At 39.3% G+C, this 15229-nt stretch overlaps 1 protein-coding gene across 7 annotated transcripts in view; it reads left to right on the top strand.

The window, feature by feature from the left end:
* The window catches only part of ERBIN (erbb2 interacting protein), a 118051-nt gene that overhangs the window by 30629 nt on the left and 72193 nt on the right, over window positions 1–15229 (top strand). For all 7 annotated transcript variants that reach the window (XM_065657835.1, XM_065657837.1, XM_065657840.1 and 4 more), the window contains one exon: window positions 8997–9053. The gene's annotated coding sequence lies outside the window, so the exon portion shown is untranslated. The remainder of the gene's footprint in view (window positions 1–8996; window positions 9054–15229) is intronic.

The following is a 15229-nucleotide window of genomic DNA, read 5'->3' as shown; positions in this document are numbered from 1 at the left end:
TGGGGGGAAAATGACATCTAAAAATAGATTTAAATATTGCTCAACTAGTGCTGCTTACCTCTGCCCTGGAAAGGAAGGGAACTCAGGAATTTACCTACCCTAACAATGGCTTGGCCGGTAGAGTGAGATCTATAATTAAATATACAATTATAGCAACTGCTGTTAGTTTCTGGTACTTCTAAAACAATTTTAATTTGAAATCTCCATTATGCTATAAAATTGTATTTCTGAAATATGGGAAATGTAAAACATTAATCAAGTTCCTAATACCTGTTTTCTAACCTATTTCAGGCAACTAATAGGTGGTTACTGGTTCTAACCATTTAGAATTTTATGCATAATTTGATAAATTAAAATACAAAGCCTCAACTGGTTACGCAGCTCAAACTGTGTTGCAGAATCTTGTGGACTAGCCAATAGCAATAAAAGGCCACAGGCACAAGACAAACTGATGCATTTAGAGTGCCACAAACATTCACAGAGTCTGTAAAATTTGCAGTCTGAATTCAGTGTATGCCTAGCTTTCTGCTGCAGCACGTATCCACAGCCTGTTATATTTAAATAATCTGAAACAGCTCTAGGATCCAGTTTTGTGCATTAGCTTTGGCATAACTGATGAAACATCTGCCTGATGCAGGCCGCATATCAAGAGTACATCTATATGCATAGGTTTTAAATAGAGAGAAATGTTCTTATCAAAGGGGTATAAGTAATAGGTTGTTCATCTTGGGTGTTGGAAACCTATACTTAAATGTTGTTCAAGAGGACCTGAATCTCAGGTAATTAGTATTTTGGGACAGGAATGCATAACCTGTGAGTCTTGGGGTCATTCAGGTAGATATCTCATCCTTGGACTTGTTTAAGTTTCACAAGTTGCTATTGGAAAGTTCAATATACGTTTAAGTATTGTACTCAAAATCTTTGCCAAAGGTTCTTATTCCCTGTGCTTTCTCTTTCTCTCATGCTTGGTAGTCATACTCACTTTAGTATCTATATCATGTCTATCTTCCTCATACTAAGTAGCTGACAGGTTAGCTGTTAGTGAGTCAGCATCTACTTAATGCAGTATTTAGCCAACCGCTCCTTGCTCACAGAAATGTGGGTATTGGGCACCACCAGCATTTTATATGTGCCTATGGCCCCTATAAGACATGGTGCCATATTTCTTACCTACTGTGCAAATAAAATTAGATACATCCCTCCCAAAAGTATTTCAATATCTAATAAAAGATATAGGTATGGTGAAGCAGAAAAAGGAAAAGGGCTTTTGATGGATGGCAGTAGGGAAAAGGAGATAAGGGTCATGATAATAGGATCATACAAGTTAACCACCTATTTAATTTAGATGAAACCTCTCTAGAAATGGTGGTATATATTCTGGTGTACTTTATTTTGTGTTATGACTCAGTTTCATGTTTTTAATTACAAACATTACTGCTGATTAAATTGGTCTCTTATTGTCTTAGTAATCTGTTTGCCAAATTTTCCGCATTCTTTTTTGTTCCCATCATCAGTCTCTCTGCTGCTGCTGTGAAAGAAGGCTGAGATCTGAGCACATTTGCTGTGGCTAACAATAATAGGCCTGAAAAAGCTCTGACAATTTGGAGCTGTCACTGTCTAGCATCCATGTGCTGATGGGAAACTTAAAATGGAGAAGGAAAAAAAGGGTGAAAAGGAAGGGGGTTGCGCAGGAGCAAAGGGTGAGGGCACCAGCTCTAAATAGCTTTCTCATGGATTTGCAACCTCTCTTGTTATCCCAAGTGCTCATATCGCATTGTTTATGGTGCTAATTGGCCTCCCGATGTGACATGGGTATGTCCAGTCCTCTCTAAAGTTGTTTTAAATTCTGTAGCAGCATTGGAAATCTTTGAAATGGCTGAAGCTTGGGTGACAATTATTGTAACTTAAAAGAATGAGGGGTTTTTGTTTGTTCTTTTTAATTTCTAGACTGAGTCAAGTTGGATGCTTTGTGATACCACTAACAACAAAGCTTCCTCAGGCTTAACTGGACCTCAGCGTGTAGCTTGACACAACTACTCGCTTCTAGTCTGCAAGTTAGCACAAATGTCGCTTAGGGAAAAGTAACTTGGCAAATAATTGTGACAGTGCATGAGATGCAGACTGTGGCTGTGCTGAGACCTGCTGGTTTGGTGGTCCGTAAGCATGGCCTGTGCGGTCAAGGTAAGTGGTCCAGGAGGCCGTGTCTCCTTGATCAAAGACCTCATGTAGTTTTCTGTTGTGTGTGGTTTGTTTCTTAGTTTTTGAAGTTCAGATACCTCTGTATTGTGTACTGCAAAGACAAGAAACAAATTGCTGTTAAAAGAGATCACTAAACCTGTTTATTTTGCATAGAAAAGCATATATTAAATTAATAGTGTTAAAGGATGCCGGGTGTGTTAATATTTCAAATGCTTAGTTTTAAAGCCTTCCTAAAACTCTTAATTTTGAGCATTAAGTTTGGAGTATAAAAACAGTGTCATGTTTCTATTTTCTACATTTTCATTCCTGGCTTGGTCTCTGGTTATTTGAGCTAGTGCAATGGCATCACAGTAACAGAGCCAGTAAACATCAGTAAAGCCTTAAGCAGAATTATTAGCAATAGTATGTAGTAACAGTTTAATCCTCTTCACATTTACTGTTCTGCAAAGCAACCTTGATTTTTAGAAATTTGTAATTTGCAAGTCCATGAACACTGGATCTACTTTAGCAAATGTCTTTGTTACCTTCTGTAAAGTAGAAATAATTTCCAATTAAATAGTGATTTCTTTAATTTTGTTTCTGTTCACTGACAAAAGCCATCTGAGTTCTATAAAAGGATTCTCCTGATAGTTTTATTTTTGTGGTAGGAAAGGATTCTGGAATTACTGTAAGATGAAGCATTGTATATCATGAATTCATGAGTGATTGAATCAATTGGTTATTATTCAGCTGCTTTAGTAAGACTCAGGAAAAGTATCTCAAGTAGCATTTACATTGACTAGATAATTGTGCTAGGGTGGAGGCATGGTGACATATATGTCCATGGTTCATGAAAAGCACTAATCTCAACTTTCTGCCTGCTTACCTGCTTCCTTCTCTACTTACTGACATAGACCTTAACTCAAAAGTAACTTTTGACTTTGTTGAATATAATATTGAAGTTGGCCATAATAGTGTTGTTGGGGGGTTGGACCACATCACCTGAAGACATGCCTTCCAACATCATCATTCTGCAATTCTAATTACTTGGGCAAACAGTGGAAAATAGTGCTGTATCTTTAGGGGGGAGTATTAATTAAAAGTTGCAATGCGATCACTTCTCTGCAACAGCTAGGCCTTCTGATGGTGTTGTAGATATAATTGCTTATGCTTAATAACAATGTTATCTTTTGTTCTTATTATAGAAGAACTTTTCAGAGCATACATTCTGAGGCTTATGCTTTGGGAGGCAGGCATTTTGATTCACAAATGATTCCTTGCAGTTTCAAGAGTTGAGAAACGTTTTCCTCCTGTCTGATGCATGTACGTTATAGCAGTTTTTCGCTGCCATATCAGCTATATCAGTCATTTATGCACAAATTGCACTACTACAAAGGGGGAGTTTGAACCCCAGGCAGTTTTTCTATATCCTGGTATGTTTATTTTGTTGCAAACCCACACTTCGCATTTGGAACACTCACACAGTGAGTTTTTTGCAACTATGTCCACACAGGCAAGAGAAATAGTGTGGAAATAGTTTCTTTAAAAAAAACTGAGGTCAAATTCACAATTTTCATTAATGCCTTGGGAGACTCCTCTTTTTGACCAGCTTCTCCAAGGGGAAAAAAAATCAACAAAAAAATTCAGCAGACCTGATTTACCTGCATATGTGCAGATATGAATGTGTTTCCTTAGATGTCTTATCCAAAAGTGCTGTTACAGTATTGTAAGTAATGAACAAAGTTTCAGTTTGCTAGCCTCTAGGCATTTTGTTAAGTTTTCAGATAATTATAAATATTTCTAATAGAACTGTAGTTACTCTGGCAAAACAATGAAACTCTTGATATTGAAATATAAGTTTTATAGCAAGTTAGCCAGTCAGGGACCTATAAAAGTGCCTTTTCCTGTTCCATTCCATTGCTGTTGATGAGTATACCTGTGTCCCGCAGCAGAACACTTCTCGACTGCATGTCCCCTGCAGTGTACAAACAGTCTTGCCAAATACAGGTTATTTTGGGGTGTGCTGGAAGCAAATGTGAATCTTCATGTGCTCATTGAGAACGTGCCATCAGCTGTCATCTTCCTGCATCAAAAGGATTCTGGTTGTCAGCCACTGTGGCAGCTTTGGTACTAGGAGGGAACAGATCCTCAAGTAGGCCAAGTCTCATGCCACGTAATGTATCATAGTTAGCATCTTAGACTCTACCCAAGACCAGTGGAATGATGTTGCTGCTCCTGAAGCTTGTCAAGTTTTCGACAATGAGACAATCCATGCAGCAGAGCTTGTTTTTTTGCTTCACTCTAAACATCTGCCTTTGGTTCAGACACTGAAGTAACGAGAAACAGTGAGACATGGTGACAGCATCTGCTTCCAGGAAAAACAAGATGCACTGTTTCTTGAGAGTGGTCTCTGAATCCTTTTTGTCTCTCTGGTCCTCCTCTCTCATCCATCCCTGTTTCCCAGTGTGGGAATCCAAGACCAACTAAACTGTCTGTGGTCTATAGACCTTACTACTTTGTGTAAAATGTCTGTTTGATTTCAAAAGGTACACTATCTAGAGATAAATATTGAGCCAGCTGTGTTTCTTTTACTTCCTCAGTCTTGACCATATGTTATTCTTTTTTCAAATGTAGCTCACTGTAAGGCATGCCTTTCTCATTTCTGATTAAATAAGAATCTTGCCAGTAACCACTGACAATAAAACTTATTGTTGTGTGTGAAATAATTATGCACACTTGCATATAGTACCCTGATACTTAATAAAAGTTTTCTGTTTAAAGGGTGTCCTTGTGCAGCAAAATGTTTTTCAGTGAGGACCATGATACTGATTATGCAGATAGTTGCACTTCCTTGATCTGCTTCAGAAGCCCTCATCTTCCTGGTCCTCATTCCAAAAGGAAAAAATATAACTAATCTCATTGCCCTAAAATTGTTCTTGGTTTACTAGGTGGATTTTAGTGCTGCAGTATGGGATCTGTTTCTGCTTAATATGTGTCTCTGCTATGGATAATCGTGATCAATCTTAAGTCTTTTTAGCTAAACATACTTTCTCACTGAAGATGACTGGATGTTTAAGCATAGATAATCTGCCTTCTGCAATACTATCCTGGAATTATTTAAAGAAATAATTCACTGTTTTTACTATTTAAATGGAGGATGGTCCTCATGGGCCAAAGGCTGCCTGAAATGTCTCTGAAGCAAGCAATTTTTAAGATATTAATTTCCAGCCCTTCCATAAATGAAGAGTGTAAATGTGATTTCACTACCTTTTTTTTTTTTTTTTTTAAAACAGACTGGAGGAAGTAAAAACTGCTTGGAGCTTATTCATTGTCATTCAGTGTACTGAAGTGTAACCCTGTTTCATGATCTATTCTGTGAAAGTTTGCTACTAGTCTTCTGAAAGCATCAGTATCCGTTCAAAGTCCTCCAATAAGCAATGGAAAGAGTGACAAGGATTTGAGGTGAAATGTGTGAAAATTATAGTAAGAAGTTGTTTATTGAGTCAATTGCAGGCCTCACTCTTCTAAAACCAGTGATATGCTGGAAACGAAATACTTAGGGATGTGAGCAGCCCCCAGGGTAGAGCGAAGTGATCAGAACAGCTGCACTGGAGCAATCCAGCAGTCCATCTGACAAGTATTTACTAGCAGTGGTTGGGTTATACCCAAGGAAGAGTAAGAACGGGATGAACACATGATTAGTTCCCCAAGGTACTCTTCCCATACTTTAAACTGCATGCTACGGTGCTTCTGCTGTGCCTTTTTGGTTGGAGGAACCTGACAGATACTGAGACTGTGTCCAGTGTGGTTGATATCATACGCTAGAGCAGTGCTAAGTAAGATTTCATTGGGTATTTTTACCCTGAGGGTAATTTATCACTAGTCATCTAAATAAAGCACATGTTACCATTTCTGCAAAACAAGAAGGAAAGTGGTGATCTGAGCTAGTTGAGGTCCTGGTGTGTGGTTGTCTTGGGCTCCTCCAAATACCCTGGTCTGTTGGAGAGTTTATTGTGCTTTACTGAAAACTGGACGTGGTGATGTGAATGTGTGGAAGCCTGCAGGGTTCCTGCTGTTGAAGACTCACCAGTGCTTACATTTGTAGTTAAAACACAGTCTTAGTTGTTCTCTTTAGATACAGGCTTAAGGTTATCTGACTCATTGTCACAGTTTCAAGTGACATTAAGGTAACATCGATTGCAGTGAGTTCGTTATTCTTGTCTGATTCTGTAACTCACAGAATCACAGAATGTTAGGGATTGGAAGGGACCTCAAAGGATCTCTAGTCCAACTGCTGTCTTTTATTCAGTGTATAGCTGCTTAATCTCCAAAGCAGAATATCCAGGTGATGGCATGTGTTCCTCCCTCAGCACACACATATCCCACTTACTGTATTGTGTTTGCTGGATGGTTGGGATGGAATGAGCTCCTTGTGCTCTTGGGTTGGAAATCTGTAAACAGTTCACGATTTGGTAATGGCTCCCTACCACTGTATTTTATTCTTCTGGGCATTTCAACTGAGGCAGGCTAACAGGTGTCAGGAAATGATGCAAGAGTAATCCCTTTTTGTTTATTGTTTTTGTGATGATTATGAGGCTAGCTATTTCTTTGATCATTTTCCTGGTCTGAACATTCTGCCTTCAAAGTCTTGACCTTATGCCTTTTCCTTTCAGAGGCACAATCAGCTGACCGTCCCACTGCCAGATCCAGGCCTGCACTGTCATATTCTTATTAATTCTGCTTATCCTAGCAGAGCTATTGCAAACCTGCATTTCTTCTCTTTGGGAGCTTGTGTACAATGCCTCAGAATAGTTTTTGTAAAGATTAAGTAGTTTTTCAGAAGGAGCAAAGCGCTATGGGAAAGGAAGGAAGCATGCAGCCATGGCAGTTTGACAGAATCTCTCCTAAGACCGCAGGGTTCAAAATCTGGTTTGATCCTTGCTGTCTGTCTCAATATTTTTAATTGTCTTGAGTGCTGCTGTTCTATATTTCAGAGGCTGGCTAAACTGATAGACGCTTTTTTGTTTTTCATCAAGAAACTTGAAAGACTTGAGGCTTTAGTGTTACTTTTACCTATATTACTTTCCCCCTTATTTGCATATCCCGATTGTCCTTCTGTTGACAATAAATTAATAGATTTATGCAGTGTAGTGCATTGGAGTCCATTTGGTATGAATGCAGAAGCTGGCACCAGTGACTCCTGAATGAGGAACAGGACATGTAACGTGAAAGCTGGTTACAGCACGCTCTTGTGACAATCCTCACTTCCAAAGGAGTTAATTGTTCTGTCATTGTACTGCTGGTTGTTTCTTACCTCAAAGCAAGGAATCTTCATTCTTTCTTATCATGGTTTAACTCCAGACAGCAACCAAGCACCACACAGCTGCTTGCTCAGCACCTCCGGTGGGAGCATGGAGAGAATTGGAAGGGTGAAAGTGAGAAGGCTGGTGGGTTGAGACAAAGGCATTGTAATAGATAAAGCAAAAGCTGCACACAAACAAAGCAAAACAAGGGATTCATCCACTGCTTCCCGCAGGCAGGCAGGTGTTCAGCATCTCCAAGAAAGCAGGGCTGCCTCATGCATTATGATTACTTGGGAAGACAAATGCCATCACCTCAAATGCCCCCCAATCTTCTTTCTTTGCCCCTCAAAATATATACTGAGCATGACATCGTGTGGCATGGAATATCCCTATGATCAGCTAGAGTTGATCAACTGTCCTGGCTGTGTCCCCTCCCAGCTTCTTGTGTACTCCCAGTCTTTTCATCAGCAGGACATTATGAGAAGCCAAAAAGTCCTTGATTGCTAAGCAACAACTAAAACATCAGTGTGTTGTCAACATTATACTAAATCCAAAACACAGTGGTATACCAGCTGCTAAGAAGATTAGCTTTACCCCAGCCCAAACCAGGACACTCTGGGAACAATTTTGATTTTAAATCTGTTTTAGGATTTTTTTTTTTTTGAGACACATCTATGATGATTTTATGATGGGCTGATGCCACTTTTTATTGGAAAAAAATGAAATGTAGTTCCATTTGTAGGTAAATCCTTTGAAGCTACTACCTGTGCTCCCCACGGTTTAAATTTGACAGGTTATCCTCTGCCTGACTCATCTTCTTAGCTGTTCTACATGACTTTATGCTCTGTTAGATGTTCTGTCTGACCATAGTGACATTTAATCCCCCTGGATATATGTTACACTTCTGTCTTTGTTGGAGGCAAATCTTATCCTTTCCATAGGCCCAGTGGTCAACTGAATGTGCTGAATGTTTTTTTGTCTATAATTAACAATTATAGACTACTTCAGTGAAGATGGTGTCTGTGATCTGATATGCCTTATTAAATTTGTTGCAACTTTATAAAACATTACTGAACTTAATGATACATAGGTGTGCTCTCTTTTGTTCTGTTAATTTCTGATGTATTTTTTCTTTCTTCAGAATTGAGTGCAAGAGATGTCTAATGCAAGAGATTTAATAATTTAATACAGCGATTAAAATGGAGTAGAAATGAAACAACTTTGTAGACAAAATGCTAGAAAATAAAAATTAAAGATAAAGCAATGTTTTGTACTGTTACACACACAAAATAGTCTCCCCCAAAAGTATGTATGTAGTTTTTACTGTCTTTAAAGTCTTTCAGGTTCTCTGAAATCTTCCAGCTACTGTTCACACACATGTACAGCTTTTCTTTTTAAAAAACAAACCCAACACTGTGAAAGCAAAGTAAATATCCAAATACAATAAAATATCAATTTGTTATTATCCAACAGCAATAGGGTTGACTAAAATTTCTGTACCTTTGTCTTAAACAGAATGTTGGCTTTGAAAGCTCAGGGAAGAAGCAGCAGAGAGAAAAAAGTAACACAGTGGTAAGTATGTTATTTTTCTTTCCTCTGGACCAACTGCACAATATATTAAAGTAGAAATCCTCTTCTTCATTAATATATTGTAATAATCACCTCCAAAGCACTTGGATTTTATTCTGCATTATCTCTTACGTTATTCTGAAGGCAATTTTTTTTTTAGTTATAAATATCTGTTGAAGAGCCAAGTGAATGATATGCATTTACCTGTAATTGTGTGTATATATGGGAAACTAAGTTGCAGTAGGATAATTCTGGTTTAAAGCTCAGTGTTTATTATTAACTGTTTTGGTTTGTGGAGCTTGAACACTGTATACTGCTTTTTAAATTTTTTTTTAGTTCTAGGGAAAAATAAACACAATTTTGAAAAACTTGTATTAAAAATGCTTGAAAAAATGCTTTGAATGCTTGTTGGGCCTCTTACTGTCCTCCTTTCTGGTTTGCTGATTGAAAGCCTAGGTGAACATCACGTCATATCATTTCTTTCTTATTGCTCTATTAACATTCTTTAGCTGGAGAGCGTACTTCAGAACATGAAATGTATCAAGAAGTCAAATGAAGTTCGATTTTTTTTCTGTTCAAAGCTCTGTGAAAAAGTAACACGTATTCAGCATCAGCTTTTTGCTTTATTAAATGATGCCAGTGCAGATGGCGCTAAGGCGATTTTGCCTCATATTGTAAGAGTTTCTAGAGGCAATCATTTCTCATTAACAAAACACACGCCCAATAGGATATTTGATGTTCAGGACTTCTCTATGAATTTCAGTGGAGGAGTTGTTATTGCATACCCTTCCCCCATCCCGCAAAATAAAACCCAACAACATATGACAGCAGCTTCCATCTGCTCTGATTTTATTAATAGTGCTACTTAGATTGTGGAAATGCTAATTAATATTGACACTTCAGTGACTCTGCTTTTGAGACTTACTATAAAATACCAGCTTAAAACATACAAAATCTTCTGCACATTTTATCTGACATTGCTATGTACAGTGTGTACTTAAGAAGGTAGAAGCACGTGCACACGCTTGCTTTTTCCAGCCTTTTGTGTAGTCTGCAAGGCTGTAGGCTGTGTGTGCTTTGGCATTCTCCGCTGAGCTGAGGGGCTGCGCTGTTGCCTCAGCTGCTCTGTGAGGTTTGTTGCTTCCTATGGGCAAATGACTAGCAATGCTTCTTCCCTCCACTTCCCTTCTGCTGGTTCGTCTCTTTTGACTGTGTTGTTTTAACTGGAGGAATTAAAACAGTATCTCCTATTTTCTGCTTGAATAGATGTTAGATGTATGTGATACACAGCATTTACTCATACACTAGATCTAGACATTATCCCCCAAAGGACTAAACCCGAAGCATAGGTGGTTTAATACTGGTCTTATACCTCTTCCAGAGGCTTACCATCTCTTAGTCTGGTTGCTCTGTGTATTTAATTTTCATTGTTTTCTTTGTATAGAAAGCCAGGAACTTATTCGGTTTGTTTCCCTGGATCTTTTTCACAGCAACAATGAAAGAAAATGGGGTTGTTTAATGCAGAAATTGGTGGATTCTGAAAGCAAAGCAGTTCTGAAGTAGCATGGTACAGCTAGCTGTACCAAGAAGCTGTGATTACTAGCTGTACAGTAACCACGATTATTGCATGTTTAAAGAAAAAAAAAATGATATGGTGGCTAGTGGGGGATGGAGTTTACTTCAGTTAACCTAGTGAGATAAATATTTCATGACAGACGCAAGAACCCAAACATGTCAGTTCCATAATGTAAAGGAATTCTTTAGCCATTTGAAAACATCAGTGTTGAAATACTGAAATAGCCATGTAATGGCTTTACAAAAAGCTCATTGTTTTGAATAGTCCATGAATGATTGAGGGGCTCCTGCAGTTTCCTTAAAACTTCAATTTGTCGTAGTAGATATCCTTGAATATATGTGGCTTTTTTTTTTTTTAATTTGCAGAGGAGAAATGGGTGAGACTCAAGCACAATGGTTTTAAAAATGAATTTATTCCTCTTAATGTTTTCTTAGTAACACTACAAATATGTACCCAAAGAATACGCAATCAAGTTGAACATCAGAAATGAAACTCAGATCTAATGCTAATCTCAGCAGCATTGTTAATGGCATACAATTAGAGACCATTCTTCAGAAGAAATGTTGTAGTAACACTTACTTGGATAGTTTAGCTGTCCAGATGGAAGTTAGTTTCTAGGGCTGACTCAAAAAAAGAGAAAAAGGAAATGTGCGAGAAATAAATTGCTGCTAGCTGGGCTGTGGTTGTATAGTGACAGGGTGTGCATGTGTTACCATGTAGTTATGTAGTGTTAGCATGAAAAGTCAATATAAATATAAAAAAAGCAAAAATTACGATTTGGGTATCTGAACATTTTAAAATTTATTTTTTACTGTAAATTTAATCTGTAACTTTTCTCATAATATATACGTATATCTATACCTATCTATCTATCTGTATAGTGGGGTTTTTTTGCTAAGGATCTTTCTGTAATGGATCTTGCCTTAAAACACAGATCTATATTCTCATATACCTATGCCTCACTGATACCGTGATCTACAATTATAAAAATATTGAATATTACTACATTTCAGTTAAAGGCTGTACTTGAAGTAGAATATTACGTAGGTATTTGCCAAGAGGCTTTTTGCTTCTTTTCTCAGTTTAAAAATAATACTTCTGTTGTTTGATTTTCACATAGTCAATCCATGATAAGGCCAAGTACTGACTGCTTTATGGTATTCCTGCCTTTTTACAGTTAAAGAAATTAATAGAAATAAATATTCCAAAGGTTTATTTTGATATACTTAGGGTGGGTTTTATTTGTCATAATTTCTCTTCAGGTTTGTTTTAGCATGGGCAGTTTAGATACTAAATTTCTAAGCTGTTGCAACAAATATATGGTTAGATAGTGTCTAGTTTGAATAAAATGAAAGAATGCTGTTATTGAACCAAGAAGATGTTATTGATACCATCAACACCATTACAACTAAGTAAAGAGTTTTTATAGAATAGTTGATGAAGAACTTAAGAACTTAATTATGAAAAGGATTTCTGAATATTTTAAAGCAAAACAAAATGGAAATAATAAATTGAAATCTGGTTAGAATTTACTTCATAGAATACAAGAAACAGATAATTTAAGCAAATGTCTGTAGAATTCACACCTGGCATTGATCTTTTGGGAGTTACCTGAAGTGATCTTGCTCTCCTGGCCCTTGGAGATGGGTGGTTATTTTGTTTGTTTGTGGCATTTTGTTTGTTTGTTTTTAATATGCATTCATAGGCATTGAGAGCTGGAAAATTGTTAACACCAAGAGAAGCTTAGAGTTTTGTTACCAGCTTTGAGTTTTGTATTTCAGAAAACTAAGAGTATAGTATTGCTGATTTTGCTTATGTCCTAGCAGCTGTTGAATCAGTAAAAGCAAAACTGATTTCTGCCTTCTCTATTTCCTCTATTTTCTCAAAAAGGGTAGCAAGCATCCTTAATACTTTTGCATTTAACAATTTGTTATTATCTACTATATTTACTAACATATTACTCCTCCTGTGGTTACCATTCACCATTGTTGTTTTATGACTAATGCCTTTTATTTCTTTTGCTCTGAATGCTGTATGTGAGCAGGTAAAATGTGTTTTTTGGTGCCCTCTGCCTGTGTGAGGACATGCAGCCATGGGGAGCAGTGGGGGAGACCCAGACTACAGCTTCCCGTTAAAATGGTGGAATAGTTCCAAAATCCCGTGTATTTCCTACAGCTTGTTCTCCCCTGTGGAGAACAGCACTGCGGTTCATTGATTTGTACTGAACTGAGTGTTTACCAGTCTCATTCAGTGAAGTGAATGGCATAACTGGTCCAGTTTTGTGAAGGTGGATTTTTTTTGTTGTTTTTTGGTTGGTTGGTTGGTTTTTTGCTAGAAGAGATAGAAAGTCATAGCTTGGATGAAAGGGAGGAGGAGGTGAAAATACCTTAGCTTGGCATTATCACCAAATGAGGCTTCAACAACTCAAGCAAAGAATGCCAGTGTCATTTACAAAGAGGCAGTCTCTCCACAGTATGTGCTGTCTTTTTATGTTTCAGCTCCTTGTCATGGCCATCATTTTTCAGCTATACTTTCTGCTCCTAAAGAGAACAAGAAAAAGGATTGCAGAGAAACAAACCTCCAGGCTAGGGTTTGCAAGGCGCTGGTTGCTGTCAGTTAAATTAAGAGGTTGCCATTTCCATCCAAGAGGATTGGACTGATTTTAGGGGAAGCCTGAACCAGCTCTTAGCTCACTGCACACCATCTTCTTTACATGATTTCCTGATGAGCATGAGGTGCCAAGTCATGTATGAGGTTAAAGAATGAAGGATAATTGTATTCTTACTTTACTGTAAGAGCTGAGGATGTTTTGTTTTCCTTAAAGTATTAAGATGTATACAGTTTCCCTAAATTCATGAGGACTAGTGCTGTTGTTTGCTGGAAAAGCTTCATTTAAATTGTGCTGTGAATTTTGACAATTCAGTCTCTTTCATCAACAAGCCAAATAGCTGGTGTGTTGGTGTCTTCTGTGGTGTGTGTTGCTGCTTAAGGAGAGAAAAACCATTAACATCTCTAAAGACAGAGTGGTTCATGTTATTATGTCCAGTATTGGAAGCTTCATTTTCTACTGATTTTTTTTTTTTTTTTTTAATGTAGAGGAAGCAATTAATTCTTCTTTTTGTTGTTGTTGTTTTTGTTTGTTCGTTTTAGTTGGTTTTAGTTGGTATTAAGATTCTTAATAAATGACAGTATTTTTTTTTTCATAATTCTTTGTTTCAACAGGAATATGTTGCAACTTCAGTTGGCCAAATAAGCCTTCTTGTGTTTGTCAGCTTGCATGTTAGGTTACGTGTTCCCCAACATGATCTTTCCCTTTCCCTTTCCTGTGTTTACATATCCTTGACTCCATAATTCTGAACTTGGGTGTAGATAGTGAAGTGGGCTAAAAAGAACCTGACTGGATATTTTTGTGCCTAGTTCGTGCCTTTCTGTATAAATGGCTGGTTCGGTTTCAAGCCTGCTGCTGATGTAACTGGTAAACACCCTTTTGAAAGACTTGAAGGGGGAGGAAAGTGCTTTCACCAGTTTAGAGCATGAGCAGTCACATCCTATTAGCATCAGACAGGAAATGTGAGGGACTAATGGTACAGTGAAACTATTGCTCTTAGAGCAAATTAGCAGAGATTAGGAACAAAATTACTATGAATTTAAATTCTGCTTGTAACAAGCTTGAGTTCAGAATTTTCAAAGAAATGTGATACTTGGGAGTCTGTATGTTTTTTGGTGTTTGTGGGCTGTGGTTTGTTGTTTGTTGTTGCTGCTGTTTGTGGGGGGGGTTGTGTGTGTGTGGGGGGGTTGTGTGTGGGGGGGGTCGTGTGTGTGTGTGGGGGGTCGTGTGGTGGGGGGGTCGTGTGTGTGTGGGGGGGTCGTGTGTGTGTGGGGGGGGGTCGTGTGTGTGTGGGGGGGGTCGTGTGTGTGTGTGGGGGGTCGTGTGTGTGTGTGGGGGGGGTCGTGTGTGTGTGTGTGGGGGGGGTGTGTGTGTGGTGGGGGGGGTGTGTGTGTGTGGTGGGGGGGGTGTGTGTGTGTGTGGTGGGGGTGTGTGTGTGGGGGGTGGGGGGGGGTGTGGGGGGGGTGTGTGTGTGTGGGGGGGGGGTGTGTGTGGGGGGTGTGTGTGGGGGGGGGTGTGGGGGGTGTGTAGGGGGTGTGTGGGAGGGGGTGTGTGGGAGGGGGTGTGTGTGGGGGGGTGTGTAGGGGGGGTTGGTGTGTGTGTGGGGGGGTTGGTGTGTGTGTGGGGGGGTTGGTGTGTGTGGGGGGGTTGGTGTGTGTGTGGGGGGGTTGGTGTGTGTGTGGGGGGGTTGGTGTGTGTGTGGGGGGGTTGGTGTGTGTGTGGGGGGGTTGGGGTGTGTGTGTGGGGGGGGGGGTTGGGGTGTGTGTGGGGGGGTTGGGGTGTGTGTGTGGGGGGGGTTGGGGTGTGTGTGTGGGGGGGTTGGGGTGTGTGTGGGGGGGGGTTGGGGTGTGTGTGTGGGGGGGTTGGGGTGTGTGTGGGGGGGTTGGGGTGTGTGTGGGGGGTTGGGGTGTGTGTGTGGGGGGTTGGGGTGTGTGTGTGGGGAGGTTGGGGTGTGTGTGTGGGGGGGTTGGGGTGTGTGTGTGGGGGGGTTGGGGT

This window comes from Caloenas nicobarica, chromosome Z (genome assembly GCF_036013445.1).
Source record: "Caloenas nicobarica isolate bCalNic1 chromosome Z, bCalNic1.hap1, whole genome shotgun sequence".
In the NCBI taxonomy this organism is placed as follows: domain Eukaryota; kingdom Metazoa; phylum Chordata; class Aves; order Columbiformes; family Columbidae; genus Caloenas; species Caloenas nicobarica.
This window is presented reverse-complemented; position numbering and strand designations above follow the sequence as displayed.